Raw genomic sequence first — 27,648 nt, 5'->3', positions numbered from 1 at the left:
TGGGGAAAAAACTAAACAAAATAAAATAAAAATAAAATAAAATACTGGGGTAATTCAACATGATTTGATTGATTGAGGCAAAATTATACATCTATAATACTTTACAAGCTAACTTCGAAGTGGTCACACTGAAGCAAAGTATATGCTAAACTTTAAAAAACAAAATCTTTAAAGAGACTTAAATTTAAATAATTTTCTGTGAGCCATAAAGAAAAAAATCAGAACACAATATACTTTGAAAATAGGTGTTCTAGCATTTTCTGTATTTCCTCTCTGGGTTTAAAGCACATCATGGAACCTATACCCTTAGGTATTTGTCAACATGGAGATAGGGGAAGAAGCCAAGCCATAGACCCAATTCCAGCAGAGTGGTTAAGATCACCAGGTCAGCAGTTCATTGATTTCAGGCACATAGAAATTTATAACTAGAAAAGATCATTAGAGAACATCTAATTGAAGTGCCATGAATGAGGAGACAATTACATTACAACAAAATTAACCCTCGAATTTTATCCAGTTGCAGACTAATAGTCTCACTCCTTCAGTTTAACACTGGGCAGTTTGAGTAGTTAGTTTGTATTTCCCTACTCATACTTGAATAAAGAACAAAATCCTAGTAAATACCCCAAATTAGGCCCAAAATTGCATTTATAATAAGGTTCATAATCATAGAACTTAAACATGTACTTGATAAAATTAGCTTTAATCCTTATTTTGTGGCTCTAATGAGATTATAAAAGCCAAATTTATGAGTTAAGTATAAACAATACTAAAACTTGAACTAATCTTAGATTTTAAAATATTTTTTTTCTTCTTTTCTGACACTAAATCAGCTCTCGTCAGTTGAATGGAAAAGCCAGTTTTGCTTATCATTAATGCCACGTACCAGATTAACTCAGTTCCAAGCCACCATCTAGCTGTACAAATTGCTTTAAAAGTTTTATTCATAAAGCACACATCAGTGCAGTGGGATCACATGTGTTGAGTCTCTCTAAGCTCATTTCCATTTCCTTACAATCATTAAGTATCACATTACTCCACAAAATTTGAGGGAGGTCCAAATGTTGCAGAGCAAATTTTAAACAATTTAGGCAGCCCTTTAAAAAAAAATGGGAACTTTCAAAATAAAGTTATATAGATAGATAGATACAAAAGTATTTTATTAGTTATCAAGATACATAAATATCTTATTGTATCATTAGACACAAAAGTAATTGCTATGAGAATGAGAAAAAAGTTCCAACCACATAGGTATTTGAGAAATGTTGACAAATATCTCACATATAAAAATGGAGAAGATAATACTATCATTTGGTTTTTGATGATTAAAGAAAATATAAAATTAATTTAAAATCAAAACATCTAGAATAGGGGCTCCTGGGTGGCTCAGTGGTTTAAGCCTCGGGTCCTGGGATCGAGGCCCACATAGGGAGCTCTCTGCTCATTGGGGAGTCTGCTTCCCCCTTTCTCTCTCTGCCTGCCTTTCTGCCTGCTCGTGATCCCTGTCAAATAAATAAATAAAATCTTTTTAAAAAATCTAGAATAGCAATTCAGATATGATTAAATTGCCACTGTACTGTTCTGGCTGACATAATTTTTATAATAGAATTACTCTCACACTACTTTTATTAACAAAGTAATGACCATGTGTAAGAGTTTTTGTCACTAGAACTCCTGCTTCTTCAGGTCATTGTCCAGCATTCTGGGAAGTTTGCGTGCTGTTTCATCTGGGCCTACTGGATTTTAATAGTATAAGATTAGTTGATACACGAAAATAGGATCTGATGTCCAAATGCATATGGTGTGAAACTTCACACACAGACAGAGTCCCAATTCTTAGTAGTATGTTAGGACTGTGCCCGATTAAACAAAAATTCTAATGAATTTTACATGATTTCTATAAAAAAGGGAAAATTTTATGTTAGTTACATTGATAATCATATATGTTGCATTACTGATTCACTTTTTGAAGATGCTAATAAGATTTGAATTTTTAATTTTCAAGTTTGTAAGTTGAAAATTGAAAGGATTTACCATAGATTAGCTTTTTGGTTTGGATATTTTATATCTTTTTTCTTCCTGGTTTTACTGTCCTTCTGACCAAAGCACTAAAGGCAATATTTACAGATTAGATAAAGATAAGGTTCTCTGGACATAGAAAGAAATGATGCAATAGGTTTAATTTTACAATTTCTCAATTATACCCGGACATCTTAAAATGGGTCCTAAATCCAATCTGAGTGGTGTTCTTAGAAGAAGAAAAATTAGGACACATAGAGAGACATGTGCACACACAGCAGATCATTAGAGGACACAGCAAGAAGATGGCCAAGGAATGAAGATTCCCAAAAAAATCAAATCTGCCAGTGTCTTGATCTTGGATCAATCTCCAGAACTGTGACAAAATAAATGCCCATTGTTTAAGTTATCAGTTTGTGGTTTTTGTCACTGCAGCTCCAGCAAACTCATACATTCTTCCTGGACCTCAACAGTCCTGGTGCCACTCCATTTTCTCCCCAACAAATGAGGTGTCACAGGAAGGATATGACACTAAAAGAAGATGGTGTTATTAAGAAATGTGCTAACACAACTTACATTTGTACATTTTATAATACTGTATAGGATACTGTACGCCCAGTTCCTGGACTGTTTTAAGGTCTTGGAAGTGATCCATTAAATCCAGGGGCCTTGAAAATTTAGTATAAGTTTAGATCTCAGGTAAATATGCTCTGACTCTACCATATATGGATATTTTTGCATGTTGAATCAAAGTTTTGATTTATTAAATGACTTAAAATCGTATTCAATGAAAAAAATTGATTTCAAAATTCCGCTGAAAAATATGTGTTTTGATTTTATGACTGGTAAAATAATTCAAAATGCTTGCACTGGAGGAAATAGATTTGTTTTTTTTATCATGTTAACGTTAGAATATGCAAATTACAGCAGCCAGACATGAAGTTAAGCTAAACAAATTGCTATCAATATAGATAAATGCCAATATAATTAAAAATCACAAATTAAAACTACAAAATCTCAAAATGATACTGAAAGTAAGAACAGTATTAGGTTATAATGTAGTCATCAAGGTAATGCAAGATGTAATTATTATGTCATTTTAAAATTATCATTGAGGGTGCCTGGGTGGCTCAGTTGTTAAACATCTACCTTCGGCTCAGGTCATGATCCTGGGGTCCTTGGTTCGAGCCCCACATTGGAATTCCTGCTATGCAGGAAGCCAGCTTCTCCCTCTCCCACTCCCCTGCTTGTATTCCCTCTCTCACTGTGTGTCTCTCTCTGTCAAATTAAAAAAAAAAAATCTTTAAACAATAAATAAAATACAATTATCATTGAAATGGGAAAGCTAATTTAGGAACAATACTTATAAAGGGGTCTTTGTGGCCCCTGGACCTATTGGCCTTAATTTTACAAGCATTGCTGTGGACCTTATTGCTTTTGTTCCATCCTACAGGCATAACTAATTTGTAATATTCCTTCTTTAAAAGACAAAATTCTGTTTATGTGATGTCTAGGACAATTCTGGATAATGAAATCCCAAAGAGCCATTGGGGCCCCCCCCCCTCCTCCTCCTCCTTCTCCTTCCTCTTCAAGTGAGTTTCATACCCGTGTGGAGTCCAGTGTAAGGCTTGAACTCATGACCCTGAGATCAAGGCCTGAGCTGACATCAATAGTCAGACATCCACCTGACTGAGCCACCCAAGCGTCCCTGGAGCATCTTTACTTAGTTTCACTTTGAATTACTAACTTGTCTGCTTTTCTGGAGAGATAGAGATAGAGCACAGCTACAATTATAATCCATAAACAATTGTATGTGTGTTGTATTTAGAATATTATATTAATTTGCATAATAGGGGAAAGAATTAAGTTGACTAAAAGCTAAGTACTAAATAGGATAAACATACACATAGAGAACACCTGTCTATGGGAAACATAAATAACTTACCCTCCTGAAATGTGTTCATTACTGCACCTGAACACTGCATTTGACAAGACATATGGCCAACTAATTTCTATACCTGATCAGCCCATGGGAGTGGAGTAATTATTATTAACACTTATATTTCTGAGAAGGCTCAGTCAGAAGAGCATGAGACTCTTGATCTCAATCCCCATGTTGAGTGTAGAGATTACTAACATCTACATTTCTGCAGCATAGGCAGAAAAACTGTGCTTAGAACACAATATCTATGTATTTGTTATATAAATAAAAGTAAATAATCCAAATAATTGCATTTTTAACCTAGAAGCTTAAATATTTTACACATATATTGATCTATTTATATATTCAATTGACACGTTTTAACTAATTAATGCATATGTATGTAATCTACAAATAGACTATTGGATAGTAAAAATATCTATTTTTTTTTTCTCCATGGTTAGTATTTAATAGCTAGTCAATGGCCAAAAAGTTTAAAAGCTTTGATAGTAATCCAAAGTACTTGCTTAGGAAATGTTCTTAAAAATCTCAATAAGTATAGCTGTTTTAAGATAAAGCTATCTGATCAGCCACATACATTAAAGATATTTTTCACTGTTAATGTTTGATGAAATGTAAAATATATCACATAATGTAATGTTCAAGATGTCAGGTTTCTCACTCTGTCTCTGTCTCTCTCTTTCAGCTTCTTATTTTTCTTCATTTTTTGGAAGACTTTACTAGTTTATTTGAGAAAGAGAGAGACCGTAAGCAGGGTAGGAGCACAAGAGAGGGAGAATCAGACTCCTTGCTGAGCACAGAGTCTGATGTGGGGCTCAATCCTAGGACCCTGGGATCATGACTGAGCCAAAGTCAGCAGCATAACTGACTGAGCCGCCCAGGCATCTCTTCTTTTTATTAATTTTATACAAAGAGAACAAAGAATATTTAACAAGCAGAATATAATGCATATCAGAGAATACTGTCATACATGAAATGGGACCCAGAAATAGTTTATACTTTGTTACTTTTAAACTTGTTCTAATATTTTAGAACAATATGACCTTGGAAGCTTTAGAAGGCATAAGTTCTTTTCTGGGTATATTGTATTGAGTTTATAAACTTAATTTTGATGACACCTGAGTAGCTTATGAGAGCACTTTCTTGAAAAAGATGATATATCATGTATCAACTCCAAAGAAAGGAGTTCTGTGATCTATTAATGATGCCTTCCATGGGCACTAGACAGATTAGCTGTGTCTTTTCTCATCTGACAACTGGAGATGACAATATTTGCTCTGCCTACTTCACACTAATGTTCTAAAAAGAAAATGAAGTAAAATGTTTTAATAACAGCAAACTACATTTAATTATTTACATGATGCAGTACTATTTGCAAAGCTCTTTTTTTCTTTTAAATGTCTTAGCCAAGAACACTGAATTTACCTCGAATATCTGGATGAAAAGAACAACCAAGTTCTGGCAACGAGTCTGATTATTTGAAACTGGAAGTTGCCCTTGTATTTGTCGGGTTTTATAACTGCTCGCATAAGGGAAAGACAAACAATGCTTGCCTCTACCAGCACATGTAAGTGGAACTGTCAAGTTTCTTACATTGCTCTGCTGTCAAGAGACCTCTGTCTAATCTGGTTACATATTTATTGCCATTTATTTCATATCTAAATGTCCAAGGTACTGAAGAGAGATTCCCTACACCTTAAATTATAAATTATTCTCTTCATGTAGCCCTGAAGTTCACATGTATAAGTCCCCACAATGGCAATTCGCTTGGCTCCTAAGGAGCAAACTGACAGTGATGGTCAATCAAATAATGCTTGAGTAAAAATTTCATTTTTGCAGAAGTAGATCAAAACGTGTCCTCCTGTGCATGTAGTGGTTTTGTTTATAGCATTAGAATTTGAAAAATCAATACAAAGTCTCTGTGTCTGCAACCAGGAATTTCATTAGAGCAACATGGCTTCATATGATCTCTCTCCTAACGTATTTTTTCAACCCTCCCCTCCTAAACAAAACAAAACAAAAGTCTCTACAATACTGAGGTCTATTTATTTAATTAAATTTACCTAACTAATTTTGAATTCATAATATTCAATAGTTCCCCACTGATACAAAACTACTTCAAGACAAGGTTATAATTACACATTTCTGACTCATTTCTTATCCTTATCCTTACCTTATTCTATCCTTTTCTTCACACAGTGCACAATAAGTCAGTATTTCGATCTCTACGTTCTAATAGCTCACTATCTGTTGGAGGTGCTGGGGAAACAGTGGTGAGTATGTTAAAGACAGCCTATACCCTAAGAGTTCAAGCTCATACTGATGTTTGGAAATAACAAAGAGAAGGGGACATTATTTAGAAAGAGACTCTTTAAAGGATGATTTTTAGAGGGATGTGCTAATCTCAAATTCTAAAGATAAGGCTTAAGAGATCTGAAAATACAGCAGACATGTACCTTGTGAGAAGGGAACTTCTTGTAAAAGACAGGCAGACATAAAGCACCAGGCACTTGGACAGCTTTAGAGTGGTATAAAATGTCTGTGTGAGAGAGAGAGAGAGATCAGGATAAATTACTAGCCAGAGCCGGTAGGGACTAAAGAGTATGACCTGATACCAACATCCAGGCCATTGTCATGACAGAGCACCCTATATATGGCTGTGATGAACTGTGGGCAAAACAAGACACCTTTGCACGTATATCTGAGCATAGACAACAACAAATAGACTCTACAGACCACAAAACTGATCACCCACCATTTGTCTAGCTAAACTGACCGATACATATTTTAAACCAATTCCATCTTTAGCTATTTTTTTTTATTCTCTTCAGTTCTGATGTGAAACTATCATGTCGCCAGTTTATCTTTGCTTTCAGATGTTCCTCAACCCATAACAAAGCCCTACTTCCCTGAATCCTTCCCAGGTCACCTACCCATGCTCAAATCTTACAGCAAGCCCATTCTTCCAAAGAGACACCCTAGGGGACCCACGGTGTGTGGCCTCTTTTGATACAGTAATAGACCGACTTTGTCCACTTCTGTATTCCTGGCAATATTTGGCTGGTGAGCAAAAATATGCTCAAAATGCACAGTGACAACTGTAAAGGGAGTATAAGAAATGATGGAGGAAACTAGGAGGGCCCCCAAATTTCCTATGGACACTGAGTGGTGGTTCTAGTTCCTGAGATTTGGGGTAAGGATAGTATAACAGGCTTGGGTGTATAAAGGGGAAAAGAGGAAGAACAATTTTTTATAAAAAAATATAAGTGTTTATGGGATACCCAAATGGAGATACTCAAATGGTATTTGAGAGTCAGTATACAAAAGTAGTTGTGCAAATATTTGTGGGATCAAACCCCTGCTTTGCAATTCCATCAGAAGCATGCTCTTGCCATTGGCCTTAAATTCTCTCTGTTAATGCAAGAGGCTTAGAAAACAAAGACTATTTATTTAAAAGATACAACTATAATCACAATAAAGAGAAAAAAAGACTGAGATGATGATAGATGGCTGGGGAATTAAAACTTTACAAGATAGAATAACTTGTTTTCATTTAAAGCTCATTGATTTTAAACTATTTTTAATGATGGCCACTACAATTTTACATATATTCTTTCCAGAAAGAAGTTGAAATAGAGTCTAAGAATAACAGGAGAAAGATAAACATTATGCTCATGGTCAGAGCAGATAGAGAAGAATATATGAAAAGATAGGAACATAAGACTGCCTTCCTGAGAACAGGACAAAAGACACCATGTTGCAAATTGCAAAGCAATGGCACAGTCCCGTATGTTTAGTATTTTAGAAACCTTTTAGGTTGGACAACTATCTTAAGTAAATTATTTATTATAGTCCCGGTTTTGATTCTGCTAGAGACTGGTGTTTAAATATGAGCCCTTCTCAAGAAGTGAATTCCAACTGATAAAGACTTAGTATACAAGGACATTTTCAGCTGAAATATGATTCCAATTCCTAACCAATCCAGGTTAGGTTTGGGTTTTGTTTTGTTTTATTTTGTTTTGTTTTGTTTAAGTAGGATCCATGCCCATTGGACCCTAATATGGGGCTTCAAGATCAAGACCTGAGCTGAGATCAAGAGTCAGATACTTAACTGAGCCACCGAGGAGGCTCCAGGTTAGGATATTTTTGTAACAATCCTAATTCTATGCTCATCTCCACTCCTTTCTATGAGTTCTCTAGGAACAAAACAAAACAAAACAAAATTGTATGCAATGGCGCTAAAGTTTGGTGGACACACAACCAGAGGGTCTAGACCTATGATGGAACCTGATCTGGGAAGAAGAAGTGTCACTGAGCTTCTGGTAAATAGAACAGTGACAAAAATCTCAGTGCAGGTTACTTTGTATGATTCTACACATTCCACCCTGAGGACCTGTGCAGTGAAACTCCAGCTCTTCATTCACTACCTTCAGGAGCCCATTACCCTTGCTGAAGGAGAACATGAATCAGTTTTGACTACTATGCAATTTTTAAGTAAAGCGCATAAACAAAGATCTAGGAAAAAAGTCTTCTCTCTTATTTGCAAAACTAATTTTCATTTGTCCCCCTTTGATACAATTCAAAATAAAATTACATCTGAGATAAATATTACTAAGCCTATTCTACACAGTGACAGATACACATAAGTTGTTTGTTTTGTTTGTTTTCATCCAAAAGTCATTCAAGTTGATGAATTAACAGACCTATTAGATAAGTTTTTTTGACTTCCTGAAGCAACACTTACTGTTATGTAACAGTGATACCTTTAGGCAAAGTGAAGATTTTTGGAGCTCTTTCTTATGTGTATGAGTATGGATGTGAATAGATCTGAATTTCTGGCTGAGTTTTCTCCCAGATTTAACTGGCTGTTAATTCAAAGCAAGGAAAATCTAGACCATTTTGGTTTGGGGCTTGGAAAACAAGGACGAAACAATGTCTTTTAAGCATTTAGAATACATCTTAGCCGGCAAGACCTCCAAGAAGAATCATAAGCATTTCTTGAGTGTATGAAGTAGAATTCAATCACAAAAACATACGCTGAATGCCCAAATGTGCCAGCCAGTGTGCTTTATGCTATTGGAAACATATGGTAAATATGCTCCCTTCAATTCAAAAAAATATACTACACTCCCATGGTAGTATGAACAATGATAGCACTTATAATTGCTGTGATTGAGAACCCACTGTGCCCACAGAACTATTCTAGCTATTTTTTTTTTTTTTATTTCAAGATACTTTATTTTTAAAACAGATCACAACACTAAGCTTTTGGCCCGTTCTGCCGAAGTACAAGCTACAAATGCTTGCTCAGCAGCGGAGGGGCGCCCCTTAGTAGCATGTTTGAAAATTGAATAAAAATCCATATAAAACAAATATTCAAATAGTTTCCATAGGAACACAGATAAGTGACCCCATCTCCTCATCTTCCACACTGTTGCATCCGTGCCGACCCCACTTACAGACATCTCAAAACTAGCAGGAATTAAGTTAAACGCCCCCCCCACCCCGATCCCCCGATCCCAGCTCAACTGGAAGCTAACAGCTACAGGAGCGGCACTATTCTAGCTATTTTTACAGCTACTCTTAAAACAGAAGAAGAGGTCTTTTCTACCAGAGGACTCAGCACAAAGAAAGAGAAGGGTAATTTTTTTTTCTTACACATCTCATCTCTGGGAGGGGTTCTGTCGCTGGAAAACCTTAATCTAAGTTGAAATGTCTTTGAATTTTTTTTACTGTCATCTTTTCTAAAGGTGAATTCTGCATTCTTTTCTATCCCATCACGCACCTGTTTTTTGTTGTTGTTGTTGTTGTTGTTCGGTTTTCCCATACAGAGCTATTTTATATTGTTGTATGTGTATTGTAGTTAGTTACTAAACACGATTTTTGTAAAAAAACTCAAACAAAATTTAGGTTCCGGAAACAATGACAAGTGGTTTTATGTAACCTGTGGTCTCCAGTAAGCATTTTCTGTGTCATTATTACTTTGTTTCCAAGATTAGACAATGAAAGTTTCTAAACTTATGTTACTAGGTTAAGATCACAAAACTAGTGAGAAGACAGAGAACTAGAAATATTGTCTTATCTTTTACCCCTGTCACCATACAACTTTCTATACGGAGAAGTAGGAAAGCCAAGCAAAGTGGTCCATGATGGGTATCCTGGATGACTCTTAAATGAATGAAAGGAAAAGGTTTTCAAACTAAAATGGAAACACGGTGCTTTTGATCTATTCCACTCTGATGAGAGTCCAAATCTTCCTCACTGTATAAGGAAGATGCTTCTGACAAATCTGTATCTGCTGCTTGCCTAACTTTCTCATGCAGATCAATACACTATCTTAATACCATGTGCAGCACACTGACATTAATTTTCAGGAACACGGGAATCTTGTTTTATTTATCAATAAGCCCCTAGTATCTAAAACCATGCTGATTGACTGAATTAATGATTATTACCTCGGTTAATAATATAACATAAGAATAACGGACCATTTAGGTAAGTTTAAATTTGCATCCAGAAAATCATTTTAAATTAAGGTTTCCCCCAGTATTTTAAATATTTGACAACTCATCTATAACCATTATTTAATTCCCTTTATCAGCATGTGTAAGAGAAAAGGTTCAATGATATTTACCATCTAATCAGAAAGAAGGGTCAGAAGTACAGAAAGAATGACATGTAAATTGGTAATAGACAATGCATTTCACAAAATGTCGGTTTTATATCGTTTCATGTACTAAGTGCAGTGATGCCGAGCAAATTGCTCACTTTATTCCCTTCTACCTAGATATCTCGGGTAATAGTTTGAAATTAAATGCTGGGATCACTCTATCCTCTTGCCTCTTCCCTTCCCTCCCACCCCAGTTCTATCCCAGAATGCCAATATCTATGTGAATTAAATATTGAGCCAGGGAAAGCTGAAGTGATATTCTTATACTCCCAAGCACTGTGAAGTATAATTATCATTCACATATAGAAGAATCTTCCTCTTTTTTTTTTAAAGATTTTATTTATTTATTTGACAGAGAGTGATCACAAGTAGGCAGAGAGGCAAGCAGAGAGAGAGGGGGAAGCAGGCTCCCTGCTGAGCATAGAGCCTGATGCGGGTCTCAATCCCAGGACACTGAGATCATGACCTGAGCAGAAGGCAGAAGCTTAACCACTGAGCCACCCAGACACCCCAGAATAATCTTCTTAATGCTCACATATATTGTGTCCCCTTAGCTTTTAACTTAACTACTCACTTTCAATTTCTCCCTCCATATTCATTCTATACGTTATTTTTCCCAAATACTGAGTTTTCATGATTTCTTGCCCACAAATGTTCAAATGGTTCTCTATGACTTGAACAAACTGCTAATTTCTGATTTCAAACACCCAAACTCTCCTTAATTTAGTTCAAAATTATCCATGGAATTGTAGGGGGACCTGAGAAGGACACAGTGTAGTGTCAAAATCCCATGTTCATTTTCATGAATGCTTTTTGTTACCCCTCAAATATCATTCATTCTTCCTATTCAACTATTCATATATTTTAGAAACTGGTTTAAGCAAAATTATTTTCATTATAGTCTTTTGAGCCATTTCAGATGGTAATCCTTCCAACCATGGGGTACCTATCTACCTCATTTGGTAGAGCATGCAACTCTTGATTTTGAAGTCCCGAGTTCAAGCCCCATGATGGTTGTAGAAATTACTTAAAAAATAAATAAAAGTATAAAATCTAAAAAAAAAAAAAAAAAGCTCCCAAAATTAATTACCTACATTGCAAGTACTCATACCCATATGTTGGTATAAGTGGACTATTTAATAGTGTTTTAACTTTGGTTTGTATATTACCTGTCCAAATAGATTGTCCACTATTTAAAGAAAGTGGTCTCTTGGGGCACCTGGGTAGCTTAGTCATTAAGCATCTGCCTTCGGTTCAGATCATGATCTCAGGGTCCTGGGGTCAAGCCCCGCAATGGGCTCCCTGCTCAACGGGGAACCTGCTTCTCCCTCTTTAACTCCCCTGTTTGTGTTCCCTCTCTCGCCATGTCTCTCTCTGTCAAATAAATAAATAAAGTCTTTTAAAAAATTAAAAAAAAAAAAGAAAGTGGTCTCTTAGTGCTCTTTTTTTGGTAACATTTATTCTCATGTTATACAGATAATGGGTCTCTAAATATTCATACAAATTTGATCTTTCATATCTGCACTTTACTTTGAGCCAGATGTTTTGTTTTGTTTTGTTTGGCATAAGAGAATGAGTGAATGAACTTACTATTTCTGGAACATTAACATAATTAAATAACAAATTACAATATCAAGTGTCCAATATAGAATCAGGGTAGATATCTGAGTAACAAGAACTTGATCCAAGTGAATGTAATGGGAATCTAAAGTAGTAGAAGTGTTTGAGAAATACCTTGCTGCAGTATAGTGGGGGAAAAAAAACAAAAACAAAAAACAAACAAACAACAACAACAACAAAACTTTGTATATTATCACATTTCCAAAGACCTGAGCTCAATTTCAGGTCCTTCAACACTAATTGAATTAATTTTGGTCATTTCCCTTTAATGAAGCATTATTACAACTATCCAAAATGGCCACGGTATACCTACTTCACAATTTTGAGGATCAAATGTTATAATACATGGAAAATTAATATATATTCTTATAGATAGCATTTGACACAAAAGAAGGATATCACATTGTTGTTAATGTGGAATCCTAAATGGCAGTTATAGGTATAGATATTGATAAAATAATTCTGTGGTACTTGACGTTTAAAAAACATTGATAAAATACCTTATGCTATTCAAGGTAGGTTTCCTTTATTCTTCTACTTGCCTCGACTCTATTTTCTCACTCCCATATCACTCATTCTGAACTTTTGTGTTACTGTACAAAGGAATCAGTCACATTCCTTACGTTTCTCTCTTTTAGAGTTTGCAAAATCTTAATTTGTACAAAAAGTTGTGTAAACAATCAAATTAAAATAATTTCACTGTAAGTAAGCCAAGATACAAGGTAAATCAGGGAGAGCTATAAAGATGATAAATGCATGCATACATATATACATGCATACATACATGTATGTGTGTGTATACACACACACACAGAAATGGAGAGAGATTTTCAGATAACGCTATATGCAAATGTTTTCATAAAAAACACATATGCTTTACATTTTTTAAAAGTTAAACATCCATGAGATGCCTAGGTGTCTGTCTGTTAAGCATCTGGTTTCATGATTCATCTGGCTTCATTCAGGTCATGATTTCAGGGTTCTGGGATGGAGCCCAAGATCAAGCTCTGTTCTCAGCGAGGAGTCTGTTTCTCCCTCTCTCTCTGCCCCTCCCCCACTCCTGCACATGTTCTCTCTCTGTCTCAAATAAAATATCATCTAAAAATAATAAGTAATAAATAAAAATAAAGAAAGAAAGAAAGTGTAAGATGGCGGAATAGAAGATGGGGCGGGCTAGTTGAGATTTATAAGGCACTATCTATAATCCATACTTATTAAATCTGTATATTAAAATGAGGAAGGTGAGTTTTCTTGAAACCAATCTACAATTTTACAGAAAGAAATTACACATTGAGGATATGCAGCATAAGGAAAAAGAGGGAAAGGGAAGTTACCTTCAAGAATCTTTCCAATCTATCAGTTTTATAAAGCCTGGGTCTCCTAGCAAAGGATAAAATTAATTTTAGTTGAAAGAAAATTTACTGGCAATTGTGTGATTTTTTTTCCTAACATCTAAGCCAATGTCTTTAATATCTCCTTCTGAATCATTTCTCGATGCAGAATCTCTTTAAGGTAGTCAAAAAACCTAGTTACATATGAATAGAGGACAGAAGGTACTAGAACTCATAGTAAGAAAATATCCTGACATGCTCAGCTATGATCACTAGCAAGAGTATTACAAATTCTTTCAACTTAATCTTTAAGGTGTCAATAATGAAATTTAGAATTCAGCTATTACACTTCTGTTATAGTGCAGAGAACATAAGTCTATTCACCATTAAAGCTTAGCTAGTTTTATTAATTTCATATTTCTGATGTAACAAATTACTGCAACATCTACGACTTAATATGACATGAATTTATCATCCCATAGTTTCATTTAGGCAGACTTGGTTGAGTCAGAGTTCACAAAGCCTTAATCAGAGTAGTGACAGAGCTGAACTCTCCACTCTGACATTGACACTAAATCTGTCTCCAGGGTCACTCAGTTTGTTGACAAACTCACCTACAAATGGCTGCAAGGCAGGAAGTCCCTGGTCAAAAAGGGGCAAGACATAAATTCCAAAAAATATCCTCTTCTCTTCTCCTCTTTTCTCTTTTCTCCTCTCCTTCTCTCTTCTCTCCCTTCCCCTTCCCTCTACTCCCCTCCCCTCCTTTTCCCTTCTCTTCTCTTCTCTTCTCTCTCTTCTCTTCTTCTTTTCTTAGATTTATTTATTTGAGAGAGACAGAGAGAGAGAGAGCATGAGCAGGAAGGAGACTCATGATAAGACTCTGCACTGAGTGTGGAATCTGACGCAGGGCTTAATCTTACAACTCCAAGATCATGATCTGAGCCTAGATCAAGAGTTGGATGCTCAGCCAGCTGAGCCACCCAGGGAGCAGAGGATATTCTAACAGAACAAGTTTCATGTTTGATGCAGGGATGCATAACGCTTTTTCTTCACAGTATATTCATGTCATATCAGGAACAGAAAGAGAAAAAAGAGTGGCTACACGAAGGACTATTTTTTCCTGCAAAGCCAGCTGAACATTCCTCAAGGAACAACTGAATGATCAGAATGGATTAAGTCTAAGCCAGTTTGAACTTTTAAATAATTTGTTCTACTGATCACCACTGGGTGCAAGGCTTGGAGAGAAGACTAGCACGGGAAAGCAGAGCTCTCAGATTCTTTGTAGTAGCTAAGAATAGTCATCTGCTTAAGGAGAGTACCAATTGGCTGTTCTACTCACAAATTAACAACATATTTTAGACCCATTATTGCCACTATAGTGACATTTATTAGATAACTATTAATTAGCAAAGCAGACACTAAACAGTCCATGAGCCTTGCTTTATAAATTTTATAAATTTGATGAAATTCCATTACAAAGGTGTTCCCCCTTAGAACCAAAATCAAACGGAAAGCTGCCAAATTCAGTATGGATGACTGTTAGTGATTAGTTCACATGTCCAATCCCCAAAAGTACATTTTCTATACCCTTCTGGTTATTGATATCCTATCCATACAGGAGTGTTGAATGTATATACGGCATTTAAGCCAACCGTGCTTTGTTTCTACCTTCAGATTTAATGAGACCCCGTCCTACACATTCATTATTCTAATTAAAAAGACACTAATTTTACCAATTAAATCTGATTTCTCAGTGTAATGGCTGAAAGACTTATAGTAGGTCCCCCCGGAATATATGCTTCCTGCCATAAAGGCAGAATTAAATAATCCCAGGAATGTGAATTCTTTATTAGGGCAGTAGACACCCTCCTAATCAAAGCTCAAGACAACTGGCACTCATGTGTTATAAAACTGCGTAACCTGATACTTCTGAAATAAATTATGAATATCATAATACAGTGTCTTTTAATATGAGTGAATTTTAGAATAACTGAAATCAGATGGTCATGGAAGACCTCTCTGAGTCCACATTAAATCTAAGACTTAAATTACAAAAAGCAGTCTTTAAAAATTTACAGTAAGGTGGACGTGAATGACATGGCAAAATCTATGTAAGAAGAAGTTTGCCTTGTTTGAGAAAAAGGAAGAAGAGTAAAAGAGCAGGAGAGGAAGAAGCAAAGAGAAGAATGGCACATGGGAGGGGGTCATGGAGGCTACATCCCATAGGATCTTACAAGTCCAGCATAAAGTTGGCATTTTGCAATAAATGCAACACAAGGGCATTGGAAGTTATGAGGCAGAGATATCATTATATGACTCATATTTATAAAGGATCATTCTGGCTCCTTTGGATTGTAGAGAAATAATGTTTGAAATGGAAAGCCCAGTTGAGGGTCTAGTGCAATATTCCAGCAGAGCCATCATGGCGGTCTGCAGACAAATGCCAATGCAGAAGCAGGGAGTAAAAATTTGACTTTGAATAAAATACAAGCTAACATGACTTCCTATGGTTGGATTGGGGCTGCTATAGCCTTAATGCTTATATCGCTTCCAAACATGTATGCTGAAACCTAATATACATTGTGAGATTTCAAAAACCAAACCACAATGAAGAAGACACAATACCAAAGTATTTAATCCAAACTATAGTCAGGTTATTGGGTTTTATTATTTATTGGTTGGAGAAAGAAGGAAAATGTTCTTTATTTATTGGTACACAGAATAGCATAGTCCTATTCATTACTTTCTCAGTTTGGGACATGTTCTATTTGAGATGCCCATTGGAATAGGAGTGGAAATATTAAAGAAAAAACTACACAGATGTCCATGTGCAAGGTATGGACTGGAAATATAAAATGAGGAATCATCAGCATAATTAAGACCATGAGACCTGGATAAGATCACCAGGGAGGATGTTAGAATAAGGATCAAGCCCTAGGTGCTCTGGTGTTTGGAAGTCAGGGAGATAAAGAAGAACCAGGAGACTGATAAGGAGTATCCAGAGAAATAGCGGGCAAATGAGATGACAGCAGTTTCCTGGTTGCCAAGTAAGTTAAATGTTCATACTTCCCCTGAAAACTCTGGAGGAGAACACTTCCTTGCCTCTACCAGCTTCTGGTAATTGCTAACAATCCTTGGAGTTCCTCAGCTTGGGTCATATTCTAAACTTCAAGGTGGACATGGCTTTTGGGAGGGTGATAATCAAAGCAGTATGAGGACTAAAGGCGAACTATTGGATTTAGCTATATGGCAGCTATTGGTGAGCTAAAAGGAAAAGTGGAGAAGAGTGGCATAGCATGGTGAAGACAAAAACATCTGAATCTGTTTAGTTCAACAAGAGGGGAAGGAAAAAATTAGAGGGAAGTGAGAATAGACAATGCGAGGCAAAGGGAGACAAGAAATCTCTGAACCCAAGTCAGTGAGGTCATAAGAGTTTTGTTTTGCCTTATTTAATTTAGTTAAGCTTTACTCTTTTAAAAAAATTAAACCTTTGCAGAAATATGAATACTTTATATGCTGATGGAAAATATATTGTATCAAAAGGAGAATTATTAAAAATGCGAAAAGAAAGAATTGCTGGAATGATTTCATTGAACAGTCAAGAATGAATTGGATCTGGTGCTCATAGGAAGGGGTCGTCTAAGGTGGAAGCATCAGGAGGTCATTCTGGGCACTGACAACACGTGCAGGGAAGTGGGGAGGTGAGATGATACCAGCCTCTGGATCTCTCCTCAGATTTCTCAGGAAAATGGGAAGCAGCCTAGCAACCTTACTTTGGAAAGGCTAGAAATATAATTGAAAGCAAGATTTCCAAATACTGAATAAAGGCAGGAAACATATTAGTCATAGAAATTTACAGATAGGGGCACCTGGGTGGCTCAGTGGATTAAACCTCTGCCTTTGTCTCAGGTCATAAACTCAGGGTTCTGGGATCGAGCCCTGCATCGGGCTCTCTGCTAAGCAGAGAGCCTGCTTCTCTCTCTCCCTCTGAGTGCCTTGCTGCCTACTTGTGATCTCTCTGTCTGTGTCAAATAAAAAAAAAATCTTTAAAAAAAAAGACCCTCAAAAAAAAAAAAGAAATTTACAGATAGACATCACAGCATAATATGAGTTGGGTTATGTGTGATTGAAGTAGATGGAAATTTTCATCACTCTAAAAAAATTCTTGAAATGGATAATGAGGGTAAAAAAAAAGAAAGAAGGATTAATGAAATTATATAGGTAATTTACAAAGTTCTTTTATAAATGACAATGTAAATAGATTCATATTTCAAATATTAACAGATCAGTAAAGTTAAATGAAGACGCTGTTCTTTTCCACCCAATTATTTTTTAATAATTATTGCTAATTTCCACCCTATTAGTTATTAATAAATTAATAATATTTGTGGGTTTCTAATTTTCAAGAGGCAGTCAGAAAACATAGGCAGAATTATTCATGCATCTTTGTTTCTTGAAACTTCTTTGACTACAGTTGAAAACAAACAAGAAAGAATACACTTAAATTCCAGCTATGCCATCTGATTTACTAATTAAAAAAAAAAAAAAAGATAAATCTATAAGATGAACCCAGATAAAATATTTAGTTAAAATTTGGCTTTGTTAAAATAGTTATTACTACTGAATGACTTTGTTCTTAAACAGAATAATACCCTTGAAACATTTGAATGGGGTAATCTTTTATTAATATTACTATTGACTTTTTCTAAATAAATTTATTGTGGAGTTGAGATAAATGGCAGGTTACTCAAAGTATAGCTAATAATCTACTGATTGGTAGATGTAATATTTCTTTGCTATTCTTATCATAAAACATTAGGGGGAAGCTATGAGATACTAAGCTTAAAGAATGGGTCGGATGTATACTACATATACATAAATAGTTTTCTTTCTCTTTTTTCTATATTCTTGTGAGCTCTGTAGAAATTATTCTTATAATTACACACATACACACACACACACACACACACCCCACATATTTCTGCTACACAAAGGAATTGAATAGATGATATGATGTCATATAATTCACATTGCGTGTGTAGCCTTACACTGATATATAAGATAAAATATAGCTCTATGTACAAAGTAAATATATATCATAGGGCTCCACCAATACTTAGCTATACATTCACTCACACACACCATTTATATAATATGTATATTTATCAATAGTAACTCTTAAACCATATGGAGCAATAAGTCTACTTAAAGCAAAGTATATGTATTTTAAACACAGAAAATAGAAATGATACATACTTACTTTAAAATGACAAGGTCATTTCTTTATAAAATAGGGACTTCTTTGGAGGGAGACTTCTTTTTAATTGTGGGAAAATTTTATAATTTTTTTCAGAGCATCCTGCTATGAGGTTTTATGTGCAGAGTGTATCTGGGGAAGGGCATGGAATATGTCCACCAGTATAGCTGCATGTATTTTTCAAAAGTCCATGTCCACTGAAAATCAATTACCATTAAAAAAAAAATCTACTGGGGCGCCTGGGTGGCTCAATGGGTTGGGCCGCTGCCTTCGGCTCAGGTCATGATCTCAGGGTCCTGGGATCGAGCCCCGCGTTGGGCTCTCTGCTCAGTGGGGAGCCTGCTTCCTCCTCTCTCTCTCTGCCTGCCTCTCTGCTACTTGTGATCTCTGTCTGTCAAATAAATAAAATAAAATCTAAAAAAAAAAAAAAAATCTACTTCTTAAGGGGTTGTAGATTGTCCTGAGGCAATCTTTATTATTTTTGGTAGAGAGCTTAAGGCAAAGATTGAGTATCTACCAAGGACATTTGGATTTCCCACAAAGGATTTACATTCAACAGTGGACAGTGCAACAATCAGCATAGTGAATTAGTGTTGTAGGAAGTGACCACAATAAATATAAACACTTTAGATAAATTGCAATAAGTTCTTAGTGTTTAATATACTTTTCAGAACCTACTTGGTTTCTTGCTTAGCCTGGCTATTCACTAGGACATGCCAGATTAATATACAGGAGACTATGTATTGAAATATTTTACTAATGAGCAGAGCAAGTGGAAATAAACGGCTGACACCTGTAGGATATTATGCCATTTTTATGTGTGGAAAATTGCATGGAATTTTGACACTTTTAGTATACGGTTAAAGAGGCACCTCACACATTATGCCATTGACTTTCCAATAAACCATTAAATACTTTTTTATTCCTAACATAACTATTTAACTGCTAGACCAACATAACCCTGCCTAAAGCCTCAGTAAATTGTGCAGACATTTCCACCTCAAAAAGGTAGGACCCAATAGCCTGGGTGCAAAGAGCATTAGGCAGTGCAGATTTCAAGCCAGAGGTTAGTGTCTTCTGAATTGCAGGAATAAAATACTTTTTAATAGGGTGATGCACTCTTCCCATTTGCCTAGTTATTGCAAAATAGGTGCAGCAAGCTCAATTTTGACAGTAGCTTGAGAGTTAGAAGTAAAAGCAAAATCACTGTAGTTTCCTTTGCACAAAGATCACAAGGGGCATTAACAGTTACTGACATCATTCTTCTGCATTTTAAAATACATATGCATAATTACTTATTGTCTAATTCCCACTAGATGTAAGCTCCAGGAAAGCAATATTTTTTTTTAATTTTTCATTTTTTAAATTTCTTTTCAGTGTACCAGAATTCATTGTTTGTGCACCACACCCAGTGCTCCATGCAATGCGTGCCCTCCACAATACCCACCACCAGACTGGCCCAACCTCCCAGCCCCTGCCCCTTCAAAACCCTCAGATTGTTTTTCTGAGTCCATAGTCTCTCATGGTTCATCTCCCCCTCCAATTTCCCTCAACTCCCTTCTCCTCTCCATCTCCCTATGTCCTCCGTGTTATTTCTTATGCTCCACAAATAAGTGAAACCATATGATAATTGAAAAAAAAAAATCACTGTAGTTTCAAAAGGGGTGCTATGTACTCTCCCTTCCTCCAGACTGTCGGGCAACTGAAGAAACTATTGTATGGAAATACAGAAAACTCAGAATTCCTATTAAAGTGTTTATCTCTTCTTAGAAGTTCAGACAGATCTACCAGTCTAATTTAGCCATACACCACCCCCTTCTTCTTTTTCCTCCAGAGCACACTGAACCAACCCTAACATAGAGTCTTTCATTGTTGGGATGTGGGTTTTCTTTGATAGTAGGTAATGATCTTTAGAGTGTCTCACTGTGTGAGTGCTTTTAACATGGTAGGCATTGGAGATTCAAAGTTGATTGAAGGTTGAACAATTAATGGGTAAATACATTAATAATTAATAAAATGTATACTGATATAGTAGAAAAAGTAGACTAAAATGAAATATTTGTACATGTATATAAATATTTATGTTCACAACCTGTTTCCTTCATTAAATTAACTCATCCCATCACTCCTTCAGTATTAATATTTTCTTTTATTGTATTTTTAATATATATTCCCATTAATTACATATCAATCTATATTATTCTGGGATCTCCTACTGGTTCTGTTCTTAATAAATAAATTTATTATAAGAAACTGACTGACTCATATGGTTATGGAAGCTGAGAAGTCCCAAGATGTGCATTCAGCAGGCCAGGACATATGTTATAGTTCTGGTCCTGGTCCAAAGGCTTGAGAATCAGGAGAGCCAACAGTATAAGTTCAAGTATGAATCAGAGTCCAAAGACAGAAGACCAATATTCTAACCTGAAGACAGTCGAGAAGTACTTGACATAGAGAACCTATATTACTCAGGCTTTTTTGTTCTATCCATGTCTTCAGTGGATTAGATGGGACACTTTCACATTAGGAAGGGCCATCTGCTTTACTCAGTCTACCAACTCAAATATTAATTTAATCCAGAAACTCCTTCACAGATATACTCAGAATAATGTTTAATTAATTAATTTATCCAAAATATATATTTGAAAATGAGAAAAAAATCTGGGCACTCAATGGCTTAGTCAGGCTGACACATAAATTAACCTTCATAATATCACTAACTAACTGTAGATCTACCTATCTAATGTATCTAGTTGTGTTTGTATATTATTTAGTTATTGTTGTACACAGTCCCCATACAAATGAGCACATGATAATTATGTATAAATATCACTTAGAATAGGGAGGGAGAAAATGGTCCTTAGCCATTATTTAAAAATAATCATGAAATAGGGGTGCCTGGGTGGCTCAGTGGGTTAAGCCGCTGCCTTTGGCTCAGGTCATGATCTCAGGGTCCTGGGATCGAGCCCTGCATTGGGCTCTCTGCTCAGCAGGGAGCCTGCCTCCCTCTCTCTCTCTCTGCCTGCCTCTGCCTACTTGTGATCTCTCCCTGTCAAATAAATAAATAAATAAAATCTTTAAAAAAAAATAATCATGAAATAAATGTCAACAAAACTAAATACTTTCTTTCTTTTCCTGTGTAGTGTGGCACTAAATTAAAACTTATTTAGTTATTCAGTCAGACTAGATAGTTAGTAAATGTCAGGTACTAAATGAGCTTCTAGAAATACAATAGCCTAATGCCTCTACATTAATGTTCTTTTGAACCTTAAACACTTTAGTTGAAAGAACAGACAAGACAGTAGTATAATGTATCTTTTGTTGCCTTTGGTACAGTTTGATCTTCTAGAAGGAAGGAAGGAAGGAAGGAAGGAAGGAAGGAAGGAAGGAGAGAGAAAGAAAGAAAGAAAGGAAGGAAGGAAGGAAAGAAAGAGGGAAGGAGAGAGGAAGGGAGGGAGGGAGGAAATGAGGGAGGAAGAAAGAGAGAAAAAAGAGAGAATGAAAGAAAGAAAGGAAGAAAGGAAAGAAGGAAGAAAGGAATGAATGAAGGAAGGAAGAGACTAGGGAAGGAGAGGAAGGAAGGAAGGAAGAAAGGGAGGAATGAAGAAAGGAGGAAAAAGAAGAAATGGAGTTGAGATGAATGAATAAGAAATGAACATGCATAAAAAAAGCATTTTCTTTATGTCCAACACTGGATCTTAATATCTCTCAAGGCAAACTCCTAGCTTCAATCAAACCAACTTCTTTACTGCTTACATTTCCAGAGATAGTCTTTTGCATGAAAACCTTTTCGATGTATGCTAGAAATCCTTTTTCATGAGTTCAGAAATAGACTGCCAACACAAATAACAGTATTATGCTTATCATGGATGCAACTTAACTGTCAGTGTAAATGAGATATCCTGATTCATACCATTCTTGGGCAATGGAAAGTGAAAGACTCAGAGCAATGATATCATCAAATAACCCAGTTCTTTCAGTCTCTTTTATATTCTGCAGTGTCACATTATCCTAAGGCTGGATCTTAGCCCAAATTTTTAACAAGTACAGGGTCTCCTAGAGCTACTGTTTCCTCATTCATATCCAGTGGAGGAGATTCAAAGCAACTGGTCTGGCTTAGATCCGATGCTAGTTCCTAACCTTAGCATGTGAACAGCTCAATAGAAAGACTGACTGACTTAGTTAACATCATTCACACCAACTCATAAGGCAGGGTTGGTGCCAACTTCCCTCCAATCATAGACTGTTAGGAAGTGGATGGTTAGTGGAGAGCAGTGGACAACGTTCTATCACTGATGTCATAGACAGAAACTTATTTTTAAAGATTTATTTATTTATTTGACAGAGAGAAAGAGAGAGGGAACACAAGTAGAGGAAGCAGAAGAGGGAAAAGTAGGCTACCCATTGGGCAGGGAGCTCAATGTGGGGACCTATCCCAGGACCCTGAGATAATCACGTGAGCTGAAGGCAGGCGTTTAACTGACTCAGCCACCCAGGCATCCCAACAGAAATATTTTTTTAAATGGAAAAAATATTATCCCCAAATTAAATTCCTTAGGAAGAAGGTCTAAAGTACATGTGATCTGCAATTGAGTTCCTTTAGTTTTTATGGCCAGGGATTTGGCATTTAAAATTAACATCACTGATGAATTAATAAACTATATGTATCCCATATTGTTTATTAGCAGAAATACTTAGGGTTAAATAAACTGCATTTTATGGAAAAATACATAGGAATTCTCCTAACAAATCCAGCTTGAAGTAGAGTTGGTACGAGCTTTATACACCGTTAGAAAATTGTTTAAAAAATAAAATTGTGCTAGTAATTGCCATAATTTATATGTTATTAATAGTTCTACAAGTTCTAATCATAATTTATCCTAATCTATGTTTATACTTCATAGTTCCCAAACACAAAACCAGTGTATAAAAAAAATTGTTAGGAGAAATTTTTTTAAAGATTTTATTTATTTATTTGACAGAGAGATCATAAGCAGGTGGGGGAGGGGAAGGGGAAGCAGGGCCCCGGCTGATCAGAGAGCCCAATGCGGGGCTCTATTCCAGGACCCTGAGATCATGACCCCAGCGGAAGGCAGAAGTCTAACCCACTGAGCCATCCAGGTGCCTGTTAAGAGAAATTTTAATTGCATCATCCTTAAATTCTGGGCTCCACTACTCATTAATAAGGTTAAAATGGTCAATTCTATTCTTCAGTAAATGACTTCTTTCACTTTCTCTTATTCTCTATAAAAATAGTTCCACAAATCCCTTGGAGTTGACTTCTTGACTACTTCCGTTTATACATTCTCTGCAGTAGTTTGTATCAAGATTCAAGTCAAAGGTTACACTGTCTTCAACAGAGGCTTCATGATCTTAAAGAGCCCTTATAAGACTTGCAATCTATGTGTTTAGTTGAATACCAAAAATGAACAATATCGCTATCAGCAGAAGGATCTCTAAATCAAAGACAATTGCAAAAAGACAAAAAAGTAAGTTTCTTCCTTAAGTTATTGCAAATATACAATGAAAATTGCATGTTAATTCATTCACTTAGCTTTCATTAGGCTGGGTCCCATTCACCTTATGGTGAAGGGGTATTTACTGTTTCTGGCTACAACACAAGGCAATTTATTTCATTAGGCTCAGTTTATTTCTATTTGAAAATTCCTCTCCCTTCCCTTCCTTTCCTTTTGCTTCCTTTCCCTTCCCCTCCCTCTGTCCTCCCTCACTTCTATCCTTCCTTCCTTCCTTCCTTCCTTCCATCTACCAGCATAGGCTTAATTAAATACAGTGTATCTAAATTATATTCTGGTGATCTGAAATGTTACCCAGAGGGGTACAACCCTGTGTCCTTCCATGATTCCCAACCAGACCTGTTATATGGCTTTATACTCCTTGTGATCACATTCTGGGGTAGAAGCTAAACTGCTCTTAATAAATGTTATGTGTGATGAGACCTCAGGGTTTTCAAAGTCTGAAACATTGCTTCAGTCTTATTAAGATGTCACTTTGTTCAAATATGAATATATGTCTGCATTATCTCAATTCTTGGCATATTGCTTTAAAATAACATTGTTTCAAGTTTTGCAGATGACATGGCACTGTTCACAGCATGTCCACAACATCCAGACAAGTTTGCAAATTCTTCCAAACTGATCCACATTTATATTTTACCACTGATGACTCGTAAGGGAGGGCAGAGCCCTTGGCTTATTATAGTTTCTACCCTACACTCAAGTTCGTCCAGCATGTCAGTTCAACAATGTGTGATGTGTCAACTTCAAAAATTAAACAAACCAGACAATGTAGCACTTGCACTACAAACAACTGCCCCCTCAACCTTCATTTGCTAGCAAAAATGCTTTGATTTTTGTTTCCCACAAATCCCACTTATGACTCAAGTCCAGCTTCTGTTTTCTGTTGATTCATAAGAAACTGGTTTTCTCAGCTGAGCAATATACTTACTCTTATTTAAAGATACTCTCATTTAAAGATTTTTGTCTCTTTATGTAAACGTTTCATTTTTGATCCCGGGGTTACTGAAAATTTAAGGTGTTCTTTTTTTTTTTTTTCCTTTTAGAAAAACTCTTGTCATATATAAAAGGAGGCAATTGTTCTTCATTAAACTGAATTACTGGGGCACCTGGGTGGCTCAGTGGGTTAAACCTCTGCCTTCGGCTCAAGTCATGATCTCAGGGTCCTGGGATTGAGCCCTGCATCGGGCTCTCTGCTCAGCAGGGAGCCTGTTTCCCTTCCTCTCTGCCTGCCTCTCTGCCTACTTGTGATCTCTCTCTGTCAAATAAATAAATAAAATCTTTAAAAAAAAAAAACAAAACTGAATTACTCCTTGTTACTCACTTCTAAATCCAAGAACCTCATTTCCACATGATGCTCTTTGGTGTAAAAGGGAATGCCCAAAGGTAGAACTATAATTTAAAGGCATACATGATACATCATGCACAGCTATATGTGTATACACAAGAAGATGTGGCAAACTTGAAATAATGTATTTAATTTGGTGTATTTATACTTCCATTCCCCCTCTTTGAAGAAGAAAGAGTCACACAAGCTTGGTTAGTTTCTTGACTCTCATTTGAAGCCCAGGATACCAGTAATGAGACAACAGAAAAATTGAAAGAAGATAGAGAAGCTTCTGCTCCATTAACAAATTTCCAAGCTAAAGAGGGAAAATGAGAAAAACAGTCTGGGTCTTGGTCTGCACTTGGAAAACAGTTATAAGGAACATCAATGTGGGCCAGAGAGAAGTGGAGTCATCAGCTGTATGGAGGGTAAGCCTGAAGAAAAGAATAAAAAAAATATATTTAAGATATTTTGATTCACTTTATAAATAGCACTTGCTATTTTCATGAAAGACTTAAAAATGGAGTTATTTTTCATTTTTATTGCATGGTAATTTGATAAATGTTTTACTACAATCTTCTCATGTCAAAACAGGGCAATAAGCAATAAGATATAATGCAGGCTGCATATACTGACATGTACATTTACAAACTTCTAATAGTGGTTACTTCCTAGGAAAGACTGAGGAGAGATAAAGGCAGATCTATATATTTAATCTCTATGTAGCCATATAATGAATATTTTAGGAAAGCATACATTACTTTTTTTTTTAGTTTGAAAGTAAATAAATTTTCTTTATTTTATTGCCTTCACAACACTGACATTTTGTTAATCTAACTGGTAATTATCATTCCATAAAGAGACAATTATCGCTTTGGGGATAATCACATAGAAGACAAAAATAGCAGTAGCAAAAAAATGCACTTTAACCAATTACGTTGCCAGCATTCCATTGTCAAAAATTCTGGGAATTCTTGCATTAACTCAGATCCACATGAACATCTATCTCAGTACCCTCCCACGCACCCCCAGAAAAAAGGCATTTTGTAAAAATAGTCTTATTTTACTTTTTAATTCTTAATTGACACATAGTTGTCATCTAATGTTGTATTATTTTTAATAAATAGCACTTGCTACAGTGCTATTAGTATAGTGATTGGATTATATAAATTATGAAATTCTCACCATGGTAAGTGTAGTTACCATCTGTCACCATAAAATACTATAACAATATTATTGACTATATTCGCTTGTTGTGCGTTTCATCCCATGAATGATTTATTTTATAACTAGAAGTTTGTTCCTTTTAACACTCTTTCCCTATTTTGCCTACCCCCTTCCCTACTCACCCACCCTCTGGCAACCACCACTCAGTTACCTATATTTATGAATATGTTTCTATTTTTGCTAAAGCTTTTTGTCGTTATTTCTGTTGTCCGTTCCTTTTGTTTTGTTTTGTTTTGTTTTTAAGATTTTTAAAACTTATTCATTTGAGAGAGATACAGAGACAGAGCACATTGGGGGAGAGGCAGAGAGGGAGAGGGAGAGACAGATTCTGCAACGTGGGGCTAGATCCCAGGACCTGGAGATCATGACTTGAACCAAAGGCAGATGCTTAACCATCTGAGCCACCCAGTTGTCCCTTGTTTTTGTTTTTTAGAGAACAACTCTAAATTAAATCATATGATATTTGTCTTTTTTTTGTCTGACTTATTTCACTTAGCATAATGGCCTCTAGGTCCTTCCATGTTGTCTCAAATAACAAGATTTTGATTTAGTTATTTCTAATTGTTGCTAGTTTCCATTGTGGCCATAATGGATAATTTAAAAAACTAGAACTATAATCTTATACCTAGTAACACAGATAATTAATTTTGTGACACATAGTAAAGAGTCTTAAAATAGTAAATATCAAAACATTCTTTTAACTTATGGAGAAAGTTTATGC

This window comes from Meles meles, chromosome 6 (genome assembly GCF_922984935.1).
Source record: "Meles meles chromosome 6, mMelMel3.1 paternal haplotype, whole genome shotgun sequence".
NCBI classification, from domain to species: Eukaryota; Metazoa; Chordata; class Mammalia; order Carnivora; family Mustelidae; genus Meles; species Meles meles.
This window is presented reverse-complemented; position numbering follows the sequence as displayed.